The 27,117-nt window shown below is 35.6% G+C and overlaps 2 long non-coding RNA genes across 6 annotated transcripts in view; one reads left to right on the top strand and one right to left on the bottom strand.

Moving 5' to 3' along the window:
• The window catches only part of LOC137488661 (uncharacterized), a 332,037-nt gene that overhangs the window by 174,226 nt on the left and 130,694 nt on the right, over positions 1-27,117 (top strand). The gene's annotated exons all lie outside the window — the stretch shown is intronic.
• Positions 912-25,135, bottom strand: LOC101884038 (uncharacterized). Its single transcript, XR_015518529.1, has 3 exons — positions 24,997-25,135; positions 1,308-1,416; positions 912-1,093 (listed from the first exon to the last, which is right to left on the bottom strand). It is a non-coding gene; the product is annotated as an uncharacterized LOC101884038 (long non-coding RNA).

Genomic DNA, 27,117 nt, shown 5'->3' with positions numbered 1-27,117 from the left:
GAGCAAACCGCCTGTTTTTCGGTGCATGTTCTTCTCCAGATGGGACTGTGTCAAACTTGCTTCATAAAATCAAAGAGCGATTAAGCAGTGGTGTAAAAACTAGGTTGCTCCTCCTGTAAGTCTGGGCCAAAACGAGAACTGGTTCATTATCGCTCTGCAGGGCTGATGATATTTATTAGGTGGAGTTTAATTGAAAGTCCAGACGGTGGTTAAGCTTTCTGATGACTGGGGCTTTAAACCTTCTTTATTAGAATGCTGTCTGTAATGCTGTCTCTCAACTAATAGATTTACATACATTTTCACATCTATTTCTGTTTATTAATAACGGTTTATTTAAAAGAACTTATATATATATATATAAATTGTGTGCGTGTGATCATTAAATGTGGGATCATTAAATATCTACATTTTGTTTAATTTTAGCCTCTGTTGATTACATTGTAAAAAGAAAATCTTGTAATTTAATGGTAAAATACTGGCAGCAGGGTTTCCAGGACTAAACCGTAATTATAAAGTTTTATTACCGTTTTTCAAATTACGGCTTTTCTATAATTTAACAGTAAGATACTGGCAGCAGGGTTTGCTGCAATGAACCGTAATCCTATTGTGACATTACCGTTTTTCCAAATTACAGCTTTCCTGTAATTTAACAGTAAAATGCTGGCAGCAGGGTTTCCAGCAGTGAACCGTAATCCTAATGTTACATTACCGTTTTTACAAATTACGGCTTTTCTGTAATTTAACAGAAAGATACTGGCAGCAGGGTTTCCAGCAGTTGACCGTAGTCCTACAGTATAATACTTTGTTCTAAATTAAATAATAGTAATGCGTTTGTTCATCTGTTGATTAACAAAATGGAATTTTAAGTGGCACAAAATACAGAAGAAAAGAATAATGAAAAGAAAAGAGTATTATTATGCACAATGTTTATTAATATGCCCAAGGAAATAATGAAATTACTGGTCATTAAAACATTTAAACATTCTTCTAAATACACCCACTGAGAAACAGGAGAAGTCCACAGACCAAGAACATGCCGGATTTATTCAATTGACCAAATTTGGTACTGGTAGAGCCAGGAGTGGAATGTAATCTGAAACATAAAGAGTGTACATTTATTCCATATTAAAAGCCACATCTTATAAATAACCCCACAAATGTGCAAATATAGATGTTAAGTATGGGTTTAAGAATTTACAGTGTGTAACATCAGCTCATGAATCCCTAATGTTATTTTAAATATTGAGAAATTTATCAGTATGAAAAAAAGTATGAAAAAGCAAGATATTATACAGGTTTTAATTTACCTGAAGTTGTAGAGAGTTTTTAAGTGTGAAGATTTGCAAAACAGGCCATGAACATCCGTGAATCATCAAATTGGTGCAGACTCAGATATGGATGTAGCAGGAATGAAAGCTGAAAGGTATATTAATTAAACTTAAGTACAGTCACATGTTAAAAATGTAAAGATCACAAGCAGCATTTATCCAATTAATGACACAGAGACCACAAATATGCAAATATGGATGTTAAGTAGTTAAATATGCTTCACTTTACTTACCTTTATATACTAGTAGTATATTTGTAAATTTACTAATTGAATACAGTCTTCTACATTGGCATATTTTAGATTAGATAAAAGTATATTTAGTGTATATTAAGTGTACTATAGTAAACATAAAAGTACTGTTAAATTTGGCTGCAAATTTACAGAATTTTTTTACAGTGTATGAAAAAGCAGTTATCAGGATAATATGGGAACAGTGCCATATTCTGTCTCCTTTTCAGCAGTCTGCATTCGTTCCTCCACAAAGCCCAAATAAGTATGGGATGTAGGTAATTTTTTGTTGTGTATTAGATTTATTCTACTGTAAATGTGTGCTGTTCTGTCCAGAACAGTTACCCATTATTCATATATAGTCTATATATATATATATATATATATATATATAGATGTATTTATAAAAATCATGGCCCAGTCGTAATAATTATAAATAATCATGATTTCAATATTGACCAAAATAATACTGATGATGATTTCCATAATCGAGCAACCCTAATACACATCATTGCCTGTTCTCTATAAAAACATATAAATATAGTTTTTCCTTCTAGTTGCACCTATTTTTACATTCGACTGGTAAATCCATCAGCATCCACATGGAAAAACAAATTCAAATATTTCTTTCCCTCTGAATAGCAGAAAATTCATTTTCCGCACCACATTTCCAAACACACACTACAGATCTGCTCCCTCCAGTCCCCCTGCTGAGCTGGTCCCCATTCTGCATTTGCATTACATCGACTAGATCTCATCTCCGCCTTCACTTTTGTCTGCCACCTCCATCTCGACACATAATGAAATTGTCTCGCTTGTCTACCTGATTTAATGTTGTTTAACAATGCTGCAGTCAAAGACGAATGATGAGAGAAGGCCGCTTGAGGTGAGAACTAAAAATGGAACTGGGTGCAAACCTCACCAGGTTGACACGGGCTGTGCTTAGAGCTGTTTGCTCTGGTTAAATATGCTGACTGAAAGCTGACGGATGGTTAGTTGGTCAATCAAGGTCACTTAGAGTTGAACGCAATCCTGTGTGACTCCTGTGTTTTTATATGTAAAAATAAAACAGGTCCGAACCAAATTATGTTCTGCTCTGTCCTTGCACATGCATATGTATTTGCTTTTAGTTGCATCATTACACTACTACTGAATCAACAGTGTGAAACAAACAGCACAAGCATTGTTTAATCACTGAAATAAAGCAGTTCACTGTAGCCAACCAAAAGCATACATTGCAATGGGTTTGTCGGATTTGTATATTATTTTTAGCAATTCAAAAAAGCCCATCACAGCAATGAGTTCTACTATAACATAGGGCTGGGCAATATTGCAAAAAAAAAAATAATCACGATATCATGTTTCAAATCATTGGATATTGATAATTATTGAATATTTTTAACAATATATTTAGGAATATTAGAATTTGTTGTTATTTAACCACTTTATTTTAAATAACCAACATTACTAAGGCAAATAGTTTTAATAGTCAAAAGCAAAAATATTTAAACCAAATATCTCATCTCTTATATTAAAATAAACATAAGTGTTAAAGAGACTCTTAAACTTAATAAATACAATGTTACAACGTGTTTGCAATGGTAATCAACATCTGTAAGGTGTCAATAATAATGACACAGTAAACCTTTAAACAAAACAAATTATGATAACTAAATCTGAGCTTTCAAGTAAAGGAACTAACCATCATTGTTCAAATACATATTGCAACATTTCAAAATTGGAATTTGAATGACTATATTACCCCTTGGCTAAAAAAATCTTTCAGATGGGGAGCTGGAATAGGATGGACAAGAAAAGAAACCAAAAAGCCATTCTGGCGACATCCTTTTTTATTTACAGTCTTCTCACTGCTGCTATACGGCACTGATTTTCGCATGTGTTGTTATTCTGACCTGAAATGACCAGTACGAGCCTGTAGTTTCCTTTACCATTTTTTATGGCGTCTCTCGTAACTAGGTAACCATCAACCATTTTCTCAGTGGAAGACAAACGGACAAACCATTGATAACTTCATACCGAACTTTTTTTTATCGTCAATGGTGTTCAGTCAATAAACATCGATACCAATTTTATCGCCCAGCCCTAGTGTAACATAAAAGTATTGTTGTGAGCCAGTTCTTTTCAGTGAATCAGACAAATAGAGCACAACCGGAGGGGTTTGGCACCAGAAAGTAGTGAAAAAAGTGTTTTTCATAATTGCAGTCAAACAGAACTATTGACAATTATGAGCCTGTTTTTGTCAGTAAATCAAACATAAACATTATAAAACAAAATTGTTCAAATTAATATGATTTACTTTATTAAGTGATGTAATTAAACACTTTATTGTGCTACTAATAACATTTGTCTTCAGAACGTGTTATTCTAATCAGTCGGTTCTTTTTAGTTAATCAAAAACTAGATTTTAGCCAGACTTCCAGGTGATTGACTAATGCGCTGGTTCTGTTCACTTAAAAAATAAACAGAGCAACCAATTTAGTTCAGCTACACAACACATGACTCTAATGATTTGGCTGTGTTCACCAAATCACAATGCAACCAATGTATTTTAATACCAGAACAAATGAGAATCATAAAAAGTTTATTTCCAGGTATGTGTACACATATGAGGACACAAATGACTCCAATGAGTAAGTTCTGTTCATTGAATCAAACTGCAACCAATGTAGTTCTGCTCTAAAACAAATGACACTAATGAATCAGCTGTGTTCATTAAATCAAAATGTGCAATCAATATAGTTCAGCTATAGGACAAATCACAATTTAAAAAAACATAATTTTACTTTATTTTGAGCTGTTTATTTTCAGCGCTTTAAACACAAAAATGCCAACTTATGTTGCCTTCTGAATTCACCTTCTGAACGAATCACACAAATAGAGTCAGATGTATTTAGTAAATAAAAAAACCTAATGTTTGAACTGTGACAGTAAAACCATTGCAGTTTCTTTGGTTGTTTAATTATGTAAACAGATAATCACATAATTTTTTTATTTAATGAAAAATAGATGACAAATGTGACTAAAATGTTTGTTTGTGTTTTATGTAATATAAGATTTACCTAATCAAATATCAAACATAATATTGTAAAACAATATAATATAATATAATATAATATAATATAATATAATATAATATAATATAGGCTACACAGTGGGTAGCACGTTTGCCTCACAGCAAGAAGGTCGCTGGGTTGCTAGTTCGATCCTTGGCTCAGTTGGCGTTTCTGTGTGGAGTTTGCATGTTCTTTCTGCGTTCGCGTGGGTTTCCTCCGGGTACTCCAGTTTCCCCCACAGTCCAAAGACCTGCGGTACAGGCGAATTGGGTAGGCTAAATTTTCCGTAGTGTATGAGTGTGTGTGTGTATGTGTGGATGTTTCCCAGAGATAGGTTGCGGCGGGAAGGGCATGCGCTGCATAAAAACTAACTGGATAAGTTGGCGGTTCATTCCGCTGTGGCGACGCCAGATTAATAAATTACCTAAGCCGACAAGAAAATGTATGAAGGAATAATATAATATAATATAATATAATATAATATAATATAATATAATATAATATAATATAATATAATATAATATATTATAATATAATATAATATAATATAATATAATATAATATAATATATAACACAACACATTGATAATGCATGCAGTTCCTGATCGGAATACTCATACCTTGAAAGTACTAGAATCTACAACAGAACCAGTTGTTTGAGGTATTATAAGACTCAACATGATTCTTATCCACAGCCATCTGTTAAATCTCGAATGTGTTTGTGTTTTGAAAATGCATTGTACTGCAGGTTGAATAATAGGAGCCCAAACATGTCATTAAACAGCACTATAAAGTGTCCTCCACTTGTTTGTGACACAGTTTTATGTGCCACCACTGTGATGGAGCGACTACACCCACGCTTTTCCCTTTTCATTCACTCCAGGAAGCCTCTCCACCATGTTTGTTTGGGTTACTGTAGAATCACGCAGCCGCATGACCCTGGGTCAGATTCAATCTCCGACTCTGATCCACCCAAGTCTTGCCCAAAATAGAGTCTAATAGTATTTGCATTCTGCCCAGACCCTGCTGTATGGGTCAGTGGTGCTGGATGCAGTGAACTGAACACTCCCTTCTGGCCTGGACTCTTAACAGCTCTTAGAATTTGCATTGGGATCCTATTGTGATCCAGATTCGTGCTTTTGCAAGGGAGGGAAGTCAATAGGAGGGACATTCACACACAACAGAGATCAATAGAGCTATTATTCTTCTGGCTGCCTGCTGCACCGGCTAACGTCTCAGTTGCTGCATAAGTTCAGATTACAGGAAAATACTGAACGCAGCTGTCTGCCCTGGAGTTTTATGTTGTGAAATGATTTTTGAGTTTGCATGCAAATTTTCTGCATGAAGTTGAGTGGTTTCTTAACCCCAGCGATGAACGCTAAATGAAGCTTTGATTTCAAGCTGTTTTTGTTGATGTGGGCTATAAAGCACTGATTCTGTTCTGTAACATTCTACTTAAATTAGCCTTATTCTCTTCACAAAATGCCCTATTTAATTTACCACAGGCTTATTGGGGATATGTGCCCAGGGCAATATCTTTGGAAACCATGCCCGGTGCTATACGTTCTGCTGCATTTAGCGTGTAAAATGAACGATACAGGGTGCTACGATACTATCGAAAACTTTTGTTGCTCTTCACGCTACTGCTGACAGCTTATTCAATTCATGTTTATTTTTATAATGGTTTTACAATGTAAACGATTGTGTCGCAGCAGCTTAACATAGAAGTTCTAGTAAATTGAAACTATCAGTCCAGTTTCCAGAGTTGAAGTTCAGTTTAGTTCAGTTCAGTGTGGTTTCATTTTTACTGCTGAAAGTTCAAATACTGAAGAGCAAATCTATTGATGTGTAGCTCCACAAGTCCGATTACCTATGTATGGACCTTCGTATGGACAGCTTACATAGTTTACATGGTCAATTTGCTTGGTAGTTCACCTTGTATGGTGTCGAACTCAACACAGAGCTGATATATGCATTACACCATCCGGCCAGCCTATCACAATTGTGTGCGAGGAGGACATACATTGAGATTCACAGAAATGTACACAGCAGACTCTAATGAACTTACAAGAAGGATGTTTAAATGGCAAGTGTGAGAAAACATGAACCATTAATGTCTTTTGGATTGTCAAAATGTACATGGCTCTAGTGGTTTTGTATAAATAAAAACTGCAACCTGATGTAGGCCTGTTCACACATCTCTGGTTTGATGTCATTTGATGTCATGTTTTCTCCTGCACATTTTCATGTAGATATAAAACTATTTTACATATCATCAGAAAAGTGGCTAATTCACACTAATGCATGCGATTTCATTCATATGAAAATGTATAATTCTTAAACGGAGGCATGCAAGAAGTCTCTTATGCTCTATATGGAAATCATGTTATCTGTAAACCATAAACCCCACCTTCTTTAAGATTCAAACATTTTAACTAAGCCAATTATATCACTCATTTTGACACTGATGACAGACTAGCCTTATCTAATGCATTTGATATGTGTTGTTTTATCAAAGAAGTTCAGTTGGGATTTTAACTAAACCAACTTCGTTTGGAAGGCTGCTCGCAGAGCATGCTATTAAAGTGTTGTCATGATAATTTATTAAAGGTGAGGTTTATTGGCCATCTTTAAAGTTATATATATCCAGTTTATAGAGTTAATAAAGGAAGCAGGTGCAGGCCACAACATTTTGGAACGTATATTATTTATTTCTGAAATAAAGTATTTCTGTTTAATTTTATGTGTTTGTTTTTATTTGCTTTTTTTATTTGCCAAAATCTGACAACACTGTTGAGTCATTCTCTGTGATTTTTCACTTGCACATAAAGAGACAGCACAGATTTGTTTAAATACATTATTCACAACTAGTCCAGATCAGATCTGTTTACACTGTGTTTATACGCCTTTGCCACTGCCTGTCATTCTTAGCAGTTGTTGAATGTGCTTATCACTTTCAAATTTTCAGATTTCGCAAAATACTAATCTTTGTGCATACATAACAACATTTGAGACTAAAAGCTGACAGTCAACATATCTGCTACATATGTAAGGTAGCAAGTTAGAAATTGTTATTGGTTCCCAGAAGCGAAATGGAGACTGGGCTTTTGCCATTGTTAGCCCCAAATTGTGGAATACTCCACCTCTTTCTATTAGGATAATCTCCACACAATCCTTGTTCAATGGAAACTGAAACTTCACCATTTGAATAAGCCTATAATACCCAAATCGTCTACGCATGTTATATATAAAGTCAGAATTATTAGCCCCCCCTTTGATTTTTTTTTCTTTTTTAAATATTTCCCAAATGATCTTTAACAGAGCAATGAAATTTTCACAGCATGTCAGATAATATTTTTTCTTCTGGAGAAAGTCTTATTTGCTTTATTTTGGCAAGAACAAACCTTTTAAAGTTCAAAATTATTAGCCCCTTAAAAACTATATTTATTTTGATTGTCTACAGAACAAACCATTGTCATACAATAACTTGCTTAATTACCCTAACCTGCCTAATTAACCTAGTTAGGCCTTAAATGTCACTTTAAGCTGTATAGAAGTGTCTTGAAAAATATCCAGTCAAATATTATTTACTGTCATCATGACAAAGGTAAAATTAATCAAACTATTCACTTAAAGTTTTTGTTCAAATGTAAATTAAAGAAATATTGAGAAATGTTTTTTCCACAACGGTGTCTCTTGTACATTGACATATTATCTTTTGCATTAAGCCTGTGTCATTTCTGGTAAAATCTGCCAGTGGTATGAATATTTTGTGGCTTAACTGTATATGCTTTATGTATTGTATGTTGTCTTATTCCTTTGATTTGATATTTTTCATTCCTATTCGATTTGGATTTTACAATAGGTGTACAATACAATGGTCAACGACTGTGCTATCTAAATAAGCTATAGAGAGTAAGAACTGACAACCAATTTTATCTTCAACCTTCAACCTTCATCTTAAACTACAATTACTAATAGTTGCAGCGAGCTTGCAACTCATTTATTATAATCAATTCCAAAGCAAATGGAAGCACTTCACCGTCTTCCCTCTCAGACGGGGTGCAGCTGTGGACCTCTTCACCTCAGCCTGGCACTCGAGGTCTACACCCCTGCATCAGCAACAATGGAGGTATTAGAAGGCCCTGTTAAGCTGCAGGCCTCTTCAAACAGGCAGCCAGCATGGTACCAGATCCAAGCCCTCAGCAGCTGCGCGGACCCCCATTCACTTCTCTGACAGAAATCCCAAAGACTGCTTAATGCAGGGCTCTCTCCAGTCAAAAGACTGTTTCTTATGTCTTTATTATCTCAGAAAAAGGACACACAGATTCTTTTTGTGCCAGTACACTTTCATTTGCCAAAGCCAAGCAGTCTTGTTTTTTTTTTGAAAAGGGTATCAAAGAGAGAAAGGGGGTTTTATAACAAGCCCGGAGCAGAGCGGAGCAGGTCTCGTCGCCTGAAACGTCTTATGTTTCACTGCCTCTTTTCCTGGTATCTGACGCTGGGCCACGGTAATTAGACTGAAAATCCTTCAGCATGGGCCTCTGCATAAAACTCTCTTTGATGGGGAACTTGATTTCCTCAACATTCTTTTTCTTTGGCTTAGTTGGCGTATGCCCATATCAGGCAATCCCACCTCACTCCTTATTGGATTGTGACCTACTGTACCAACACACTTGTGACACCCTGCCCTGTGCTGGTACACAGAATCCAATTGGACATGCTCTATAAATCATCGCCCACATCCTTCTGCTGCAGAATGGAAAATAAAACAGCACACATATACAGGCCTGCAGCCCTGGAAAGAGGAAGCACAACTGGAATGTATTCAGCCAAAGGAACAGGGCTTATTAAATACATATAAGCAGCTGGAAGTGTTCAGATACATGGTGGAAAGTGTGTGTGTGTGTATAGCAGAAGTGTGCCAGTTTTAGTGTTGGGCAATATACTGACAGGGATAATATATATATAGTACTTTTATATTTTTTATTATTTTAAAAATTGTAGACAGTATGTATAATTATTTATTAATGTATTTCCAAATTCTAAATATATTAATTTGTTTGTTTACTCATATATTTTATATAAGGGTATATATCTGACTAGTTTAATTGTCATTTTATGTGTGTTTTGACGGATGTATGGCATTATCTGTTATTTGTTAAACTTATGTGAACTTAATGTAACCCATGTACTGCTTAATCTTGGCCAGGACGTGCCTGTAAAAGAGTTTTTTATTTTTTTTTTTATCTCAATCTGCTTATTTCAAGGTAAATTAAAGGCTAAAAAATTTAAAATTCATACTAGGCAAAATTAAAAAAAATTTACAAACATATAATATCACAACATGTAATTGAAATTGACAGAAGTTTGTTTGAAGTTCATTCATTCATTCATTTTCTTGTCGGCTTAGTCCCTTTATTAATCCAGGGTCGCCACAGCAGAATGAACCGCTAATTTATCCAGCAGGTTTTTACGCAGCGGATGCCCTTTCAGCCGCAACCCATCTCTGGGAAACATTCACACACACAGCCTCACACACATTCATACACTACGGACAATTTAGCTTACCCAATTCACCTGTACCGCATGTCTTTGGACTGGGGGGGAAACCGGAGCACCCGGAGGAAACCCACGCGAACGCAGGGAGAACATGCAAACTCCTCACAGAAACACCAACTGAGCCGAGGCTCGAGCCAGCGACCTTGCTGTGAGGCGACAGCACTACCGACTGCGCCACTTGTTTGTCACCCTTGTTTGAAGTTATTATAATTATTTCATATTTGTCATAGAAGTATTCTATATTCATTTATTCATTTTCTCAGGTTAGTCCCTGTATTAATCTGGGGTGGCCACAGCGGAAAGAACCGCCAACTTATTTACCATATGTTTTACGCAGCAGATGCCTTTTCAGCTGCAACCCATCACTGGGAAACATCCATACACACTCATTAACACACGTACACCACAGATAATTTAGCTTACCCAAAGACCACATGTTGTTGTGGGGCAAACCGGAGCAACCGAAAGAAACTCCGAACAGAAATGCCAACTGACCCATTGAGGCTCGAACCAGCGATCTTCTGTCTGTGAGGCGATCGTGCTAACCACTGCAGCACCATGACGCCCAGTATTCTATATTATATAGTAGTAATTTAATATACTATAACCGTTTATATATTATAAATGGTTTATACATTATATAGCATGTACTGTGGTCTGAAAAAGTGTTTGACCCTTACAGATTTTTTATTTTGTCGATGATCATATCATCAAACTAATTTAAATACGATAAAGTAAACACAAGTAAACAAATCATGCAGTTTTTAAATTTTTTATTTTTTTCTTATTAAAGGAAAACAAACTACATAGCCCTGCATGAAAATGTTTGCATCTGCATAAAACATGTCAGAGTAATTGGCGGTTTATTCTACTGTGGTGACCCCTGATAAATCAGGGTATAAGACAAATGATAGTAATAAGAGTTTTAACTTGATGTTTTAAGTTACAAAGCTTAATGATATACTTTCACCGGCCACTTCATTAGGTACACCTGTCCAACTTTCTAATCAGCCAATCATATGGCAGCAATTCATCGCTTTTAGACATGTAGACATGGTCAAGATGATCTGCTGCAGTTCAAACCGAGCATCAGAATGGGAAAGAAAGGGGATTTAAGTGACTTTGAACGTGGCATGGTTGTTGGTGCCAGACGGGCAGGTCTGAGTATTTCAGAAACTGCTGATTTATTGGGATTTTCATGCACAACCATCTCTAGGGTTTACAGAGAATGGTCAGAAAAAAGAGAAAATATCCAGTGAGTGGCAGTTCCTTGGACGCAAATGCCTTGTTGATGCCAGAAGTCAGAGGATGATGGCCAGACTGGTTCGAGCTGATAGAAAGGCAACAGTAACTCAAAAAAAAGAAAAAAACTTGTTACAACCGAGGTATGCAGAAGAGCATCTCTGAATGCACAACACATCGAAACTTGAGGCACATGGGCTACAGCAGCAGAAGACCACACCAGGTGCCACTTCTGTCTAAGAACAGGAAACTGAGGCTACAATTCACACAAGCTCACCAAAATTGGACAATAGATGATTGGAAAAACATTGCCTGTTCTGATGAGTCTCGATTTCTGCTGCAACATTCGGATGGTAGGGTCAGAATTTAGCATCAACAACATGAAAGCATGGATCCATCATGCCTTGTATCAACGGTTCAGGCTGCTGCTGCTGGTGGTGTAACTGATATTTTCTTGGCACACTTTGGGCTTATTAATACCAGTTCAGCATCATGTCAATGCCACAGCCTACCTGAGCATTGTTTCTGACCATGTCCAACGCTTTATAGGGTTGTCACAATATACCGGTATGACGGTTTACCATGATTTGAACGTGCACGATTATCATACCATGAACAATTGCATATCAACGGTTTTAACCCTTAAAGACCGAGACAGCCGCCCACGGCTAAAAATAAGTATTGCACTTAAATGTTTAATAACTTTTGATCCGCTGATCCTATTCATACAATTCAAAGATTGGCATAAAGAAAAGAATCTCAGCTTTCCAGTGCTGTATCACATACCATTCGCGGACTTTCAGAGGCTCCGGAATCAGTGCGGTTACGTCATCAAAATTTGACAACGCTGATTTGACAAAGAAACGCTCGTCACTGTGTCTCCGGACAAACCAGACATGATACATTGATGCATTGTCCCTCCTCCATGCAAAGATTGGTTCAAACTCACTATATCACAACCAATAAGCATAGGTTTCGCTTTTGTTTGTGGACCAACACTGAGCTTTTTGAACAACACGGAATGAGAGATAGGCATACATTTATGCGTGGCTAAATAAAACGCAAAAAAAAAAAAGTTTTGCATGAAATAATTCTCATACTAAGTACTTTTGCATGCACATCAGCACAGAAACATGACAAAACAGTGACACAGCAAAGACGAACTGCTGCTCTTGCTGTTTTCAAAAGACGCAAATGAAGGTGCAGCTGTTTGTCTGCATTGCAGACAACCATATCCAAATCCATATCCACAGACAACCATATCCATGCTGGCACATAAAACCTAAGGATGTTCCATATTGAATCTAGTTTCGTTATGTAACTATTTATAGTATAGTAAATATTTATATCTATTTTTTTACTGAAGATTTGCACCATGTTTATTTGGACTTTGACACATTATTTATTATTTTTTTATTTGTTCATTGTACAAGTGGACACATTCTCTCACCTCAGCGGTCAAGATAAGGTCCTGAAAATCTCAACATGCTTACATTTCTTCATCACAACCTAGATTGAAAAAACAACGCTTTAAATACATGTTTACAGCCATAAACTTGGTATTGCACTTTTGGTCTCTCATTTATCGTGCTTATAAGGAAGGACAGTTTAAGTTTATTTTTGTCTAATCTTAAAAGACCTTGCTTGTTTATTCCTTCTAATTTAATTTATTAAAATGGGAGATTTTTCAGTTTATTTTTATAAAAGACTTCTATAGTTCTATTAAAATGGTTCTTTCAAAAGTTTGTTGAAATAAAACCTTTGTTCAGTCAGAAAACGTGTTCTTATTCTTTTCAGGGTCTTTGCTATGAGAATTACTATTTAATACCGTATACCGCGAAACCGTCAAACCGTGGTATTGTTTTAGACGATTATCATACCGTAAAAAATTCATACCGTTACAACCCTAACCCTTTATGACCACAGTGTACCCATCATCTGATGGCTACTTCCAGCAGGATAACGTGCCATGTCATAAAGCTTGAATCATCTCAGACTGGTTACTCGAACATGACAATGAGTTCCCTGGGCTCAAATGGCCTCCACAGTCCCCAGAGCCCAATCCAATAGAGCACCTTTGACATGTGGTGGAACAGGATTTGCAACATGGATGTGCAGCCGACAAATCTGCAGCAACTGCGTGATGCTATCAAGTTAATATGGACAAAAATCTCTAAGAAATATTTCCAGTACCTTGTAGAATCTATGCCACGAAGGATTAAGGCAGTTCTAAATGGAAAAGGGGGTCCAACCCGTTATTAGTAAGGTGTACCTAATAAAGTGGCCGGTGAGCGAATAGAGGTTAAATTGACTAGTGAAGTTAATTTGATTTAACAACAACAAAATAAATAAAACATCAGCTAATTTTACAGTGTGCAAATGATGGACTTAAGTATCAATTTTAGCAACTGGATTCCAATTACAAAAAAAAAAAGTAGAAAATCTCAGCCATGTGCCTGAGAAAATCCTTTTGATTTAACAGTCAGCATTCCATTGCAGAAACTTCACCAGTCATTTCATCTTCCCTTTCTGCGGCTCGCTGGGGCAAGAAAGATGTCTGAGCCCAGCATGACCTGGCATGTAGGAATCATTTTTATTGGGACAGTTTTCAGGCTTTGAGCCCCGCAGACGCTTAACTGTTTTAGCATACACACACAGAGAGAGAAAGAGAGAGAAAAAGGACGCTTTTGAATATTGTCGAACGCTGCTCTCATCAGCCATTGAAAGAGTTCACCTTGAAAAGACCCCCTTTAGCTCTTCTTTCTTTCCAGTCCATTTTGGATTCTCTGATGTGTAAATCTGAATTCAGGATGTAGCCATAAACCTCTGACTCTCACGACCACGCTTGCAAATTTCAGCTATCAAAACTGAGAGGCTGCCAATAGAAAAGCACAACTCTTTCAATGTGAACTTCCAAACAACCCATGCGAGATCGGCGAAGGCTCTTCTCCCTTTTCATCTTCAAAGGCGCACTATTAATAATCTCCATAAATAATAACAGGTTGCCAGGAGTGTGACGTAGATGAGAGTGTCAGAGTTTCTGCCCCCAGACACTTAGAGAGCCTCAACTCGTTCATCACCAAATTACTCATGTAATAGATCAGAGTCCATCCTGTTATGTGGTACATTTTCACTGATTCTTGATCTTACATGTAAGTGAACACAAAGTTGAATAATGTTGTAATGTTGCTGCACTGTTATGCGCTTGGGTGCAGTTCACTATCTTCTAAAATGAAAAGCAAATATTTTGTCTGCAATCAGAGAGCTTTACTAATATTTCAGCTGGAATGTTTTTCTAATAGGTTAGTAGTTTATAGGTTTTTCCTGTTTCCTCTGATTGACTTTTCATCCTGTGGATATTAGTTTTTCCATTGGCCTTTTTTTTCTTAGTTTCTCTTCATTAATGGAAGTCTAGGCTTTTTAAAATGTATTTCTTTTACACTTTTAAATTTTGGTTGAAAAACACAATAACTACAAAGAACTAGCAAGTAACAACATCTTAAACCTCACAGAGTGAATTAGTTTTTTTTAATATTTTTTATTAACTTATATATACAACTGTTATACAACTGTTTCTTGCAACCAGTATAGCATTTTTTATGTAATGTTATGCATTTTATGTAACTTTTTATGCATATATATATATATATATATATATATATATATATATATATATATATATATATATATATATATATATATATATATATATATTTATACACACACACACACACACACACACACACACACATATATATATACATATATTTAAACACATATATTTAAGGCTAAAGGCACTTTCACACCTGTTAATCGGTTCTTCTGTTCCAAAACAGGGATAAAAATTGTTCCATAGTTGCACTTTATTCTTGGTGCAGTTGGCTTTCATACTGCAAGTTTATAAACAGACCAAAAGAGCTGAGATAAGTCATGTGCGAGTGAACTCTCGTCAAATTGGTCAGAGTTTTACAGTTTCCGCTCAGCTGTCATGCGTACTTATTTTAGTTTATGACGATGAGCAATAATACATTATAAGAGAAAAGCTGTACTTAAATTTTAAATGGTGACACCCACAGACATCGTCACCAAGTATAAATCAAAAGTAAGACTTTCTCATACATAGCAGTTGGCTAGAATTATTCATTATAGGCTTTACATCATAGAGAGAAGTCTCTCGTTAATAGTTAACATACTTTCACTTTCGTATTTGACATAAAACGCACATTTACCGGTACGAATGATGACATCCCGCCCTGATCATAATTCTCTCTACATATAGCCATATATATGTCTATTACATATCCATAATACACTGTGATATAGCCTGGTTCGAATCATATTGCTTTCTCACTACAATCAATCCGCCCCAGATTTTTCAATCGAGCCGAGACCACCTCATTCAGCCAATCTTAGACCGATTGTTTTGGCATGGATTCGAGTGCAATTGCTGGATTGACATATGCCAAACGAACCGTGCTACCTAGGGTAACGTGCTAGGTTCTGAAACAAAAGTCTAGGTGTGAAAGCACCCTAAATCATCCTATAGAACAGGGATGCTCAACCCTGTTCCTGGAGATCTCCCTTCCTGCAAAGTTCAGCCCCAACCCTGATAAAACACACCTTAACCAATTCATCAGGGCCTGAACAGCACTTGATCATTACAGGCAGGTGTGTTTGATATGGGTTGCAACTGAAATCTGCAGGAAGGTGGATCTCCAGGAACAAGGTTGAGTACCCCTGCTATAGAACATAGTTTTACAAAAAATAATTGAGGCAATTTCACAAAAAGAACTTTATTTTGCTTTAAAGGATCACAACTAGAAAACAACAATGACTGTAGCACAAAGAAACATTACAATTGAAGTTTCTGAAGGTTACAGCAGTCAAGAACTTTGGACCGATTCTGTCCACACAACAAGCTCCTCGAAAAGGTTAGTCTGGCCTTTTGACTCTTTCAGCAGATGAAGGTTTCATTGCTGCAGGGCCTTCAGTTCAAATTCTCTTAAACGTTGAGTCACTGATCATTACTTCCTGTTCAACACTGATTGGTTTGTCAATTCTGGCTGCAGTGTTGAACTGTCTGTCTATTGAGTGTTGAAAGGCTAACTGGAAATACATGCCTCAGACTACTTTTTTGCTAAATGTAAAATATGTTGCTATGGTTATGTTTCGTTGCAGGTTTCAGATGACAAATCCATTGGAGGGCGCTGTTTATATTTTTCACAATCTGTAATACGTTACTTAGGCTGTGTTTTGTTTTGCAGTACACTGAAAAACATTGTCACTTTGGTTAAACTTCAAGTTCACCTGCTGCCTTGAAAATGTGACTCAACTCAAATTAGAAAGATTCTTTGTTTCAATTTAAGATGTTGATTTTCACAATATATTTATCTAAAACTCAACATTTTAAGTTGAAGTTGAGTTGACTCACATTTTCAAGACAGCTGGTGAACTTGTGTTTGTAAGTTTAACCAATGTGAAACATTTAACAGCTGTGTTTCCCAACTACGTTCGTGGAGGACCAGTAGCTCTGTTCATATTCCATGTCTCCTAAACCAAACACACCTGATTCAGATCACCAGCTCGTTAGCAGAGACTGGAAGACCTGTAATGGGTGTAACAAACAAAGAAGACATCCAAAACATGCAGTGTTGGTGGTCCTCCAGGAGCGTGGTTGAGAAACACTTTTTTTCCATGTAAAAGTCATTTACATGTCCTTCTTCTGCATGTCCGTGAGAATGAGGGGCTTATACAGATCACCTGGTCAACCACTGACCTAAACCCAACCAAAAGTGTTTTCAAAAGCAAATGTAACAGAAAATTGCATTATTTAAAATTAAGAAATGAAAATTATGAAAATTACCCTGATTTTACATTGCTTTTAGTAGTTTGGTGAAATATGCTTCACACTCAAGCTCTCTGCTTTACTAGTACAACACTGTACAAAATGAGAGACTGAGCAAACTGACCATGCCAGAAAAGTTGTCCTTATTGAAAAAAACAGTGGAAGCAAACATATTTGATTACAAATCATAGACACTTTTACATTGTTTTGTGTTATTTATTTAGTGTTGTGCATTTATTCATTGATAATATATCCTTGCAAATACCATTAGTGTAAAAAGGAACAAAAAGAATCAAACTGCCACGTAGTGTTTATTTAATCAAGACTCTGCAGTCAAACGTATGTCAAAGTATACGTTTTTGTGGTTGTAAGCTGAAGTGTGTATTTCCAATGACCCTGTTTTGGCCTTTTTGGGGAACTTGAAAGAGTTTTTGACATTGAAAGATGTGATATTCTAGAAATCACAGATTTAAAACGACTGCCTTCTCTTTATTCGGATGAACGGGTCTCTCTTAGGCCTTCATCTGGACAAACTTGCTGTTTGAGTCACGTTAGAAAGGTCAGTTGCAACTGATATAAAAACACTAACATATTCATTAGTGTTAAAAATGTTTCAAAGGTACCACATGTCAGAAAACTGACGTCTTGGACTGGTCTTGGGGGTTTAACTGAAACTTAAGAGTAAAATTGTACCTGCATTCATCAAGATGATTCGTACAATAAAAAAGTGGTCATGTCATAGCGGAGATTTAGTGCACAGACAGAGGCTTTTCTAGGAGCTTCAGCGCTCCATCATGCTACCTGTTTCTTTTTTCTCTTCTCTTTCTGCCCCACTTTAGAGGATCTGTGTCGCTACATTCAGTTGAGTGCAGTTTCTGGCACTGTTCATCTCCAGTGTAATAAATGAAGAAACTGTGTCCACTGTGAATTAATTGGCACTAATAGATTAGTAGATAACCCGAGTCACTGAATATTGTACCCTTCTATCTCTACATTTCCCCCTCTTCAGAATTCATAAAGCGCTGCCCTCCCTCCTTTCTTTCTGCGCACATGAAAAATGTCCACATGTAAGTGTAGATGACCGGGGGAAATTACTGCTGTGCTTCACACCAACATGCGAGATCCCCATCTATCTCTTCTCCTCTGCTATTAGACACTTAATCTGTCATCATGTCAGCCCTTTTTTTCTCTCATAGCAAGATCACTTGACACACAGCTGATTTTACCAGCGCTAGATCAGATACGTGGAATGAAATGATAGCTTAACGTATTGTGGTGCAGGATCTTCACCACAACAACCACAGTGACATACTGATGGCTGAGTTTGACCTGATGTCATGCAGTAATTTTGGTTTGCAGTACTGACATCTTAGAATATACAGTTTTTCCCTTTATATTATCTGTTTCTTTATATATTGCACTTCACGTTTTTCAGCTTTTTCAGCAATAAATATATACAATTCTATAAAGTAAATAATAATGTGTGTGAGAGACAGATTTGTGTATAATGACATGCTTATGATAAATGTATTACTAGGAGAATGTGACTTAAGTGGACATTACCCCATGTCCCCATTTTTCAAAAGGGTTATAAATCATAGCTGTTATTGTTGTTGTTGTTGTTGTTTTTTTTTTTGTTGTTGTTGTTGTTGTTTGATATAGTATAAATGTACAAAGTTTTTACAGTATTACAACCATTATGCATATGGAATCTCGTCACAAACAGTTCAGATAAACAGACCTTTCTCTATGTGTTTGTGTGTGTCTTGTATTCATTATAGTATAGCAATATCAGTACATTTTGGCATTGTGAGGGGAATTTCCTTGGTCCCTATGGTAAAAAAGTCTCTTTAGTTACACAGCTTGAAACGTTTGGAAAATGTAAAAATGATGATAATTTCCTATGAGGGTTGGGTTTAGACGTAAGTTCTGGATTAGAATAAACATTTTGTACAGTTTAAAAATATTGATATCTATAGTAATTCCCTATATAGATGGCGTTGCAAGTGTGTATGTGTGTCTGAATAGTTTAATTAAAATGATTTGAATATTTTTATATGTAAATTGACATTTGTAAACCTAGTGTAACGGAGGCCAGCTGGCGACGAGCTATGCTGGTAAACCTCACTCCTCTCTCCTCTAAAGGTGCTCTATCGACAGATGCTAGAGGCCTTGGTTTTTAGCCTTCTTGTTAGTGCAACTGACTCCCAAATAGAGAATTTGTGGTTTGATCCCAGCTCAGAATGAGATGGGTGCAGTAGGAACGGTGGGTAATATGTAGGGGCTCGTCAGGGATGGCAGTGAGGTTTGGAGAGCTGAGAGTAATGGAGGCCAGCTAGTTAAGAGCTATGCAGGTAAACCTCACTCCTCTGACCTCTAAAGGTGCTCTTATGACAGACACTAGAGGAAGTGGTCTTTAGCCTCCTTGTTAGAGCTACCGACTCCCATGCAAAGAATCGCTGGTTTGATCTAAACTCAGACCGGGGTGGGGACAGTATGACCGGTGGGTTACACTAAATTATATATTAGGATGAGATCTTTTGAGATTAAATCAACAAGATTTTCACGTGTAGGACTTTTCGCTGCATTTTGCGACAGGATAAGCCATACACACAAGGCTGTTTGACTCTATTCTCTGCACCTACCGAGTCAGTAAAGGACCAAAGATACCCACATCTCCGTGTGCATGTGCACACACGCTGAATTCCTGGAGACTCGTCACATCATCATCACTAATATCATGTTTATGCTGTCTGCTAAACAAAATTTTCTTTTCGTTAAGTGAGCGGTATCAAACTACATTAAAACAACTCTCTTCTTATTAGTATCCAGTAGCTCAGTGTTTGCAAGTTCTTATGGCATAGAATTAATAAAAAAAATTTAAAAAATACTATTCATTACCATTTTTTTTAAAAGCACCTAAATTGTTTTGCATTTTGTGATACATTTTTTTCAGTTGAATAAAAAGCTCAGCATAATTGATAAAGGCCATTTTGAAAATTTATTTAATTCATTTGTCAGTGAATGTAGGCAATGTATTTTGGTGCATTTAAACAAAACAGGTTTATTAAACAAATATATTAAAATAATATTTTAGTCACCAAACATCTTTAGAAATTGAAAGATAATACAATTTAATTCAAGCAAAATATTGCAAAAAAAAAAAAAATTAATGACAACCTACAAATTTCAACTAAATATTTTCATTTTTTGTTTGTTTCTCTTGATTTTTTTCCCTCTTTTTTAAAATTTGTATTTAATATTTTTCTCCAACATATAAAGTTGGGTGTACTAATTATTGAACCATTATTGTAAGTTATTTTGTTAAATAAGCTCTAGATTACTGTAAAAATGCTGTAAAAAGCTTGTCTTTTTCTTGTGAACCCCACCGCATATCTCATGTCGTATCGTGGAGTAGGTGTCTTGTCACACCTCTTATACATATATTTCCCAAATTATGTCTGAGAGAGCAAGGGAATTTTACAGTATGAAACCGCCAGCCCGACCGAACACCACACACCAGCTGATTGGTGGAGAGGAGATCCAATTATGATATGGGGAGGGTTAGGATGCCATGATGGACAGAGGCAAATGGGCAGAATTAGCGAGGATGCCAGGGTTATACCCCTACTCTTTTCGAAGGACATCCTGGGATTTTTAATGACCAAAGAGAGTCGGGACCTCGGTTTAACGTCTTTTGTGAAAGACAGCGCTCAGTAGTCACTATACTGGGGCATTAGGACCCACACATACCGCAGGTTAGGCGCCCCCTGCTGGCCTCACTAACACCACTTCCGGCAGCAACCAAGTTTTCCCATGTGGTCTCCCATCCAGGTACTGACCTGGCGCAGCCCTGCTTAGGTTCAGTAGGCGACCATGTGAAAGTTGCAAAGAGCTAGCTACCAGCTGGGGGAAGTCTTATTTGTTTTATTTCAGCTAGAATAAAAGCTATTTTAATACTTTTTAAATTTTTAAAATCATTTTAAGGTCAATGTTATTAGCCCCTTTAAGATATACTTTTTCAATAGTCAATAACTATCGTTATACAATAACTTGCCTAATTCCCCTAACCTGTCTATTTAGACTAATTAACCTAGTTAAGCCTTTAAATGTCACTTTAAGCTGTATAGAAGTGTCTTGAAAAATATCTAGTCAAATATTATTTATTGTCATCATAGCAAAGATCAAAGAAATCAGTTATTAAAGATGATTTATTAAACGTATTGAGTTTAGAAATGTGCTGAAAAAATCTTCTCTCGGTTAAACAGAAATTAGGGAAAAATAAACAGTGTCTAATAATTCAAGGGCCTAAATAATTATTTAATATTTCACCTGTATTTATGTATATATAACCACAATATATATATATATATATAAGAACATTTTAAATCTCAATTAACCTTCTAGCTGACATGTTCAGAGACATGTAGACACCATTTACACCTTTTTTAACCTCAGCCTGAGCCATTCGCAAGCCACCTGGTAAAACAGAAGACCATTCACACCTAGCTTTGCCATGTAACTCAAACACCTATCTGTGACCACTTGTGGTCAGATTTTATCAAGGGGTCTTCATGAGTCTATACATCACACACCACATCAGCATGACAATAATAAAACACAGAATAACACGGCAAAATGTTTCGGACCTTGTTTTACATCAGTCCGCCGATCAGATCACCCAAGACGGATGTTAATGCGAGGTGTAAACGGGGCCCTTAAGCTCCGGCATAACTGCAATGTGCCTAATCAGAGTCAATGCGGTGACACTCCCACCCCCCACCCCAAATGTAATGGGCAAGATTAATCCCTGCCTCTGTGCCAGGACTGAGGGTAGCAAGGGCTTTGCCTTATAATAGCGGCCATCCATCACTGATGTGTGCGTTTGTGTCAATAGCTGTGAGGGAATACTGCTCATATCTCCACACCCAAAGATAACACTGCGAGCACAGTGAGGAAGAAGAAGACATGTTTCTTATATGTTATGAGAGGAATAAAGATGTGCTGAATGCTGTTTTGGAAGGAAAGCAAAGGTTTAAAGATCAGCCTACGATTCTGTACAGTTTGAGGTCACTGCTTATTCTGGTTTGAAGTTATTCTAACAGTAGCAAAGGGGCAGTTTTAAGTGTATTATATCATTTAACTGTACAAAATGCTGGCTTCCACACAATTCCTTCATATTGTCCCAACACAAATTAAGTTAATTTCATAGTTTTTACAAATTTAAGTGGATTGAACATAAAACAATTAAGTTTTCAGAAAATAAAGAATTGTGTTGTTTCATCTAATTTTAAGTAGTTTGAACAAACAGTAAACAACATTTTTGAGTGTATATTATGAAGCAAAGTATATATGAATAGAGTGCACTAATCAAAAATACAGAGCATGCTCCCATTATTGGTGTTAATCTGGCACCTGGTGAAAAGATTATGGTGAAGGTGCTGTATAAATGATTGACTAGTTGGCATTGTAGTTCAAATTCAAAACATAGGACAGGGTTTTTTTTTCACCTGCCCCTGCTCCTTAGGTTGTCAGTGAAAATCTAATACGTATCTAAGAATCGCAAATCTAATAAATAAGCCCAAATCTAGACTGGTCAACCAATACTCAGATTAGACAGACTTCATATGCGTAGTCATTCATTTCTTTTTTATTTTGGCCTATTTTTAGACGTCTATTAGATTTTTACTGACAGCCCAAATTTAGCCTTGTTTTAGCCAAGACGACTATGTTAAGACATCTATTAGACATCTTTTAAAAACAAAAAAGGCTTGCTGGGTAATAACCCGAACTTTTCCATATTTGATTGTGTTGCATTATTGTACACATTTTGTAAAGCTGATTTGAAACAATGATTATTGTGAAAAGCACTATACAAATAACCTTGAAATGAACTGAATTTAATCTCACAACCCTATTTAACTGGTAGCCAAACTTTCCAGTTTTTACTGACTGCAAATTAACTGAAACTCTCCGACAAGTAATGTCTGGTACTAGTAATGTCTGTGAGAGACTCGTGATGTCTTATGGTACAGATCTGCTGAAGTCATTCAAGCAAGAGCCTGAACCTTCCCACTTATTTTCGGATTGCCGTAACCTACAGAAATTGCAGTTGTGATCTTTTTTCAAGCTACAATAACTGTTGTTTTCTAATTTTGATGTTTTAATTTTGTGTTTTCCACAAAATAATAGGATTTTTATTGAAGTTCCTTGGTTATTTTGTAAAACACTGACTATACTTTGTGTCTCACTGACTATCTCAGCAAAGTAAAACCTGGAAAATCCAATCCAATTTTAAAAGATGAAGATGACTATTTCTATAAATATATACTTTTGTTTCCAAATTTGTTTCCTTAAGTTTTGATATCCACTATAAATGTTGAAAATGAGAACTTAGTGCTGAAAAATGAATGGACTTGACAAATAACACAGAGTAAGCAGTCGTGGAACAACTGGGACCAATTTAGCTCCCAAACAGGCTTTTTTATTCAAGAACATCTGTTACAAAGGTATATTGAAAAAGCAGTTGTTTTAAAGACGAGGAAACAGGAAATAAGATTAACGGCCTTCCAAATACAACCCATACAAATGTAAGTTTTCCACAACATATTGCGTTTCAGGAAAAGTGGGTTCTTTTTATTTCTTCAAATACTTGATATTCTGAGCAAGTGCGTGGAACTATATACTGTATTTCATTTGGTGACATTGACTTGCTATGTCATTCTGGCAGAACCTCCTTTCCTCATAAATAAATGTGAGGCTGTTGAGATTATGTGATAAGACAGAATGACTGACATTTGTAGAATATAGAGGGGGGAGACACTTAAAAGGCAAAGGAAGATCTTTGATACGGAGTGCTGGAAAATAGCGATCTATATGTGCATATTTTAAGGTCATGCATAGAATATATCTACCACCAGACCTATATTTATATTCTTTTATCTGGAAATGCCAAACAAACTATTGTTTAATTATTATTTGGGGACACGACAGATGCTAATTTGATTCAAGTGAGTGAAGGGAAAAACTGTCATTCTTCTTGTTGCAGCATTATTTATGTATGTATTTATTTATTACTAGTTCTTTAAAGCTCTTTAAAGGCAGATGACTCTAACAATTACATTACTATTCAAATATCTGGAGTCATATGTTTGGAAAGAAATTGAAAAAATCTGATCAAAATATCTATTTGAGAGCTATGAAACATAGTATGAAATTGAAATTTGTAAATAAGACATAAGAGCATTTTAAGTAATTTACATATTATTATGTATTTACATGTATTAGACTTTCACATAATGTAATTATATAAAAAGCAGATATCATTTATTTAAAGTTTTAAATATATGATAAAATGTATTATTCTTAAAAACATTTTATGTGTTTGATAAAAATGATTTATATGATTTATGAATAAATCATACTTTCAGTAGTTAAGATCATTTAATTAAAGGTCAAATTTCACGGATGTTACAAATAAATTTTTATATATTGCTTAATTGTATTTATCTTATTTTTCTTTTCTTTAAATTATTATTATTATTATTATTATTAATTAATTTATTAATTAATTTATTTATTTATTTATTTTTTTATCTTATTTTATTTTATTTTGTTTTTGACCATTTAACCACAAACAACATTGTCAGTTAAATGTGCATGGATAAAAATATTATGATGTCAGCTGAATCTTCTAAAAACAAGAGCAAAAGTACCTGTGTGTCATGGATTTTTTGTGCTTGGTCAGTCTCCACACTGCGTCTCAGTCGGTTCATCAGGTTTGTTTCAGGCTCATTAGGACCAGTTGATGGGAGCAGGGCGCTCTGGACGTGGTAGTTGAACTTTAGAGGAGCCTGAATAAAAAGGATAGCACATTTACACACTGAACCATGTGTACTTGACTGCGAGGACATGAAGACTTTTCTGTGTTTAAAAAGATCAGACCAGTGATGCATGGTTTAGTCAGCCCATATGACCCTTTTAGACCTGATTGAGTGAGGTTAGTTTAGTTCAAGTCAACATGAACCGCACTTAAAGAGTTCACTCAGAATAAAGATGCTGTCATTTACTCATCATCAGGTTGTTTCAAACCTGTATTAGTTTCTGTCTTGTGTTACAAGAATTTTGTTACCAATTCACTGCTGGTCCCCTATTGACTCCCATATACACTACTCAACACAATTGAGTACAGCTCAATATTTTAATCCATTTGTCAGTGAATATAATCAATTTATTCAATGCATTTAAACAAAACAGATATATTTATTAAAATAATATTTTAGTCATCAAACATATTTAGAAATTGTAAGATAATACAATTAAATTCAAGCAAAACCTTGCAAAAATACAACCTACAAATTTCAACTATTTTTTTCTTCTCTTGATTTTTCCTCTTTTCTTTTTTTAATTTGTATGTAATATTTTACAAATTTACATATAAATTTGGGTTTACTAGTTTTTGCACCGTTATCAGAAGTTATTTTGTTAGATAAACTCCAGATTGGGCTAGATATTTTTAGACATTCACTAACAAGAACTAACAATAAATAATTGAATTTTTATTTAATGTTAAAGTGATATAATAATGTTAACTAAATAAAAATGTGCAGTTGTCTGCAAATATTTAAGGAGCTAATAGCTAATGAGCTAATATAGACTAACAATGAATGTTTGTATTGTGATTTAAAGGGATAGTTCACCTGAAATTGAAAATTCTCTCATCGTTTATTCATTCATTTTATTTTCGGCTTAGTCCCTCTATTAATCTGGGGTCACCACAGTGGAATGACACACCAACTTATCCAGCATATGTTTTACAAATCGGATGCCCTTCCAGCTGCAACCTATCACTGGGAAACATCCATACACACTCATTCACACACATACACTATGGACAATTTTGCTTACCCAAATGAAACCCCAGAAATGCCAACTAACCCAGCCAGGGCTTAAACCATGACCATCTTGCTGGGATCGTGCTACCAACTGCACCACCATGCTGCCTGTCATCATTTACTCACTCTTTAAAGTATGGTTGCACAATATATCATTTCAGCATCTATATCACAATGTGCGCATCTGCAATAGTCACATTGCAAGATATGCAATGTTCAGTCTGAATCATGGTTGACCAGAAGCTCATTATTTATACAGAATTTATGCGATTTATTAAAAAGTTTTTATTACTTTTTTTCACCTTTCTAATAATAATAATATTAATAATACATTTTATTTGTAATGTGCTTTTTTTTAATACTTATTTAGCGATACAATGCAAAATACTAACAATACAAGGCAAAATACCAACAATAGCAGGAACAGCACAACAATTAAAAAGATGCAACAAATCAATAACATATGAGCCGTAAGATAGAATAAAAAAGTTGACAAAATGATCATCCTAAGTAAAAAATGATGCTAAAAAGGTCTGTCTTAAGAAGTTTCTTAAAACAGTCCAGAGAAGCGGCATTCCTAATGCTGATGGAAAATGCATTCCACAGCTTAGGCACACTGTATGAGAAAGCCCTACCACCCATGGGCTTGTGTTTACAGCGTGGCTGATACAGGGTAAGTGCTGATGCCGAACGAAGACTGCGGGCTTGAGATCTAGCCCAATTATCTACATTTTAAAGTGAAAACAAGATAATTTTATTTACACCAATGGCAGATAATTTTCCTTATTTAAGTAAAAACTCTTAATTTTGACTTATATTTCTTATAAGGTTGAAAATAAAACAATATTTTTACTTAATCTAAGAATTGTATAAATAATTAGACAAGAAACAAGTCAAAGCGAAGTAAGAAAAGCATTTTTCGCAGTGGGATCATTCAATTTC

The sequence above is a fragment of the Danio rerio genome, chromosome 20 (genome assembly GCF_052040795.2).
Source record: "Danio rerio strain M-AB ecotype USA chromosome 20, GRCz13ab, whole genome shotgun sequence".
In the NCBI taxonomy this organism is placed as follows: domain Eukaryota; kingdom Metazoa; phylum Chordata; class Actinopteri; order Cypriniformes; family Danionidae; genus Danio; species Danio rerio.
This window is presented reverse-complemented; position numbering and strand designations above follow the sequence as displayed.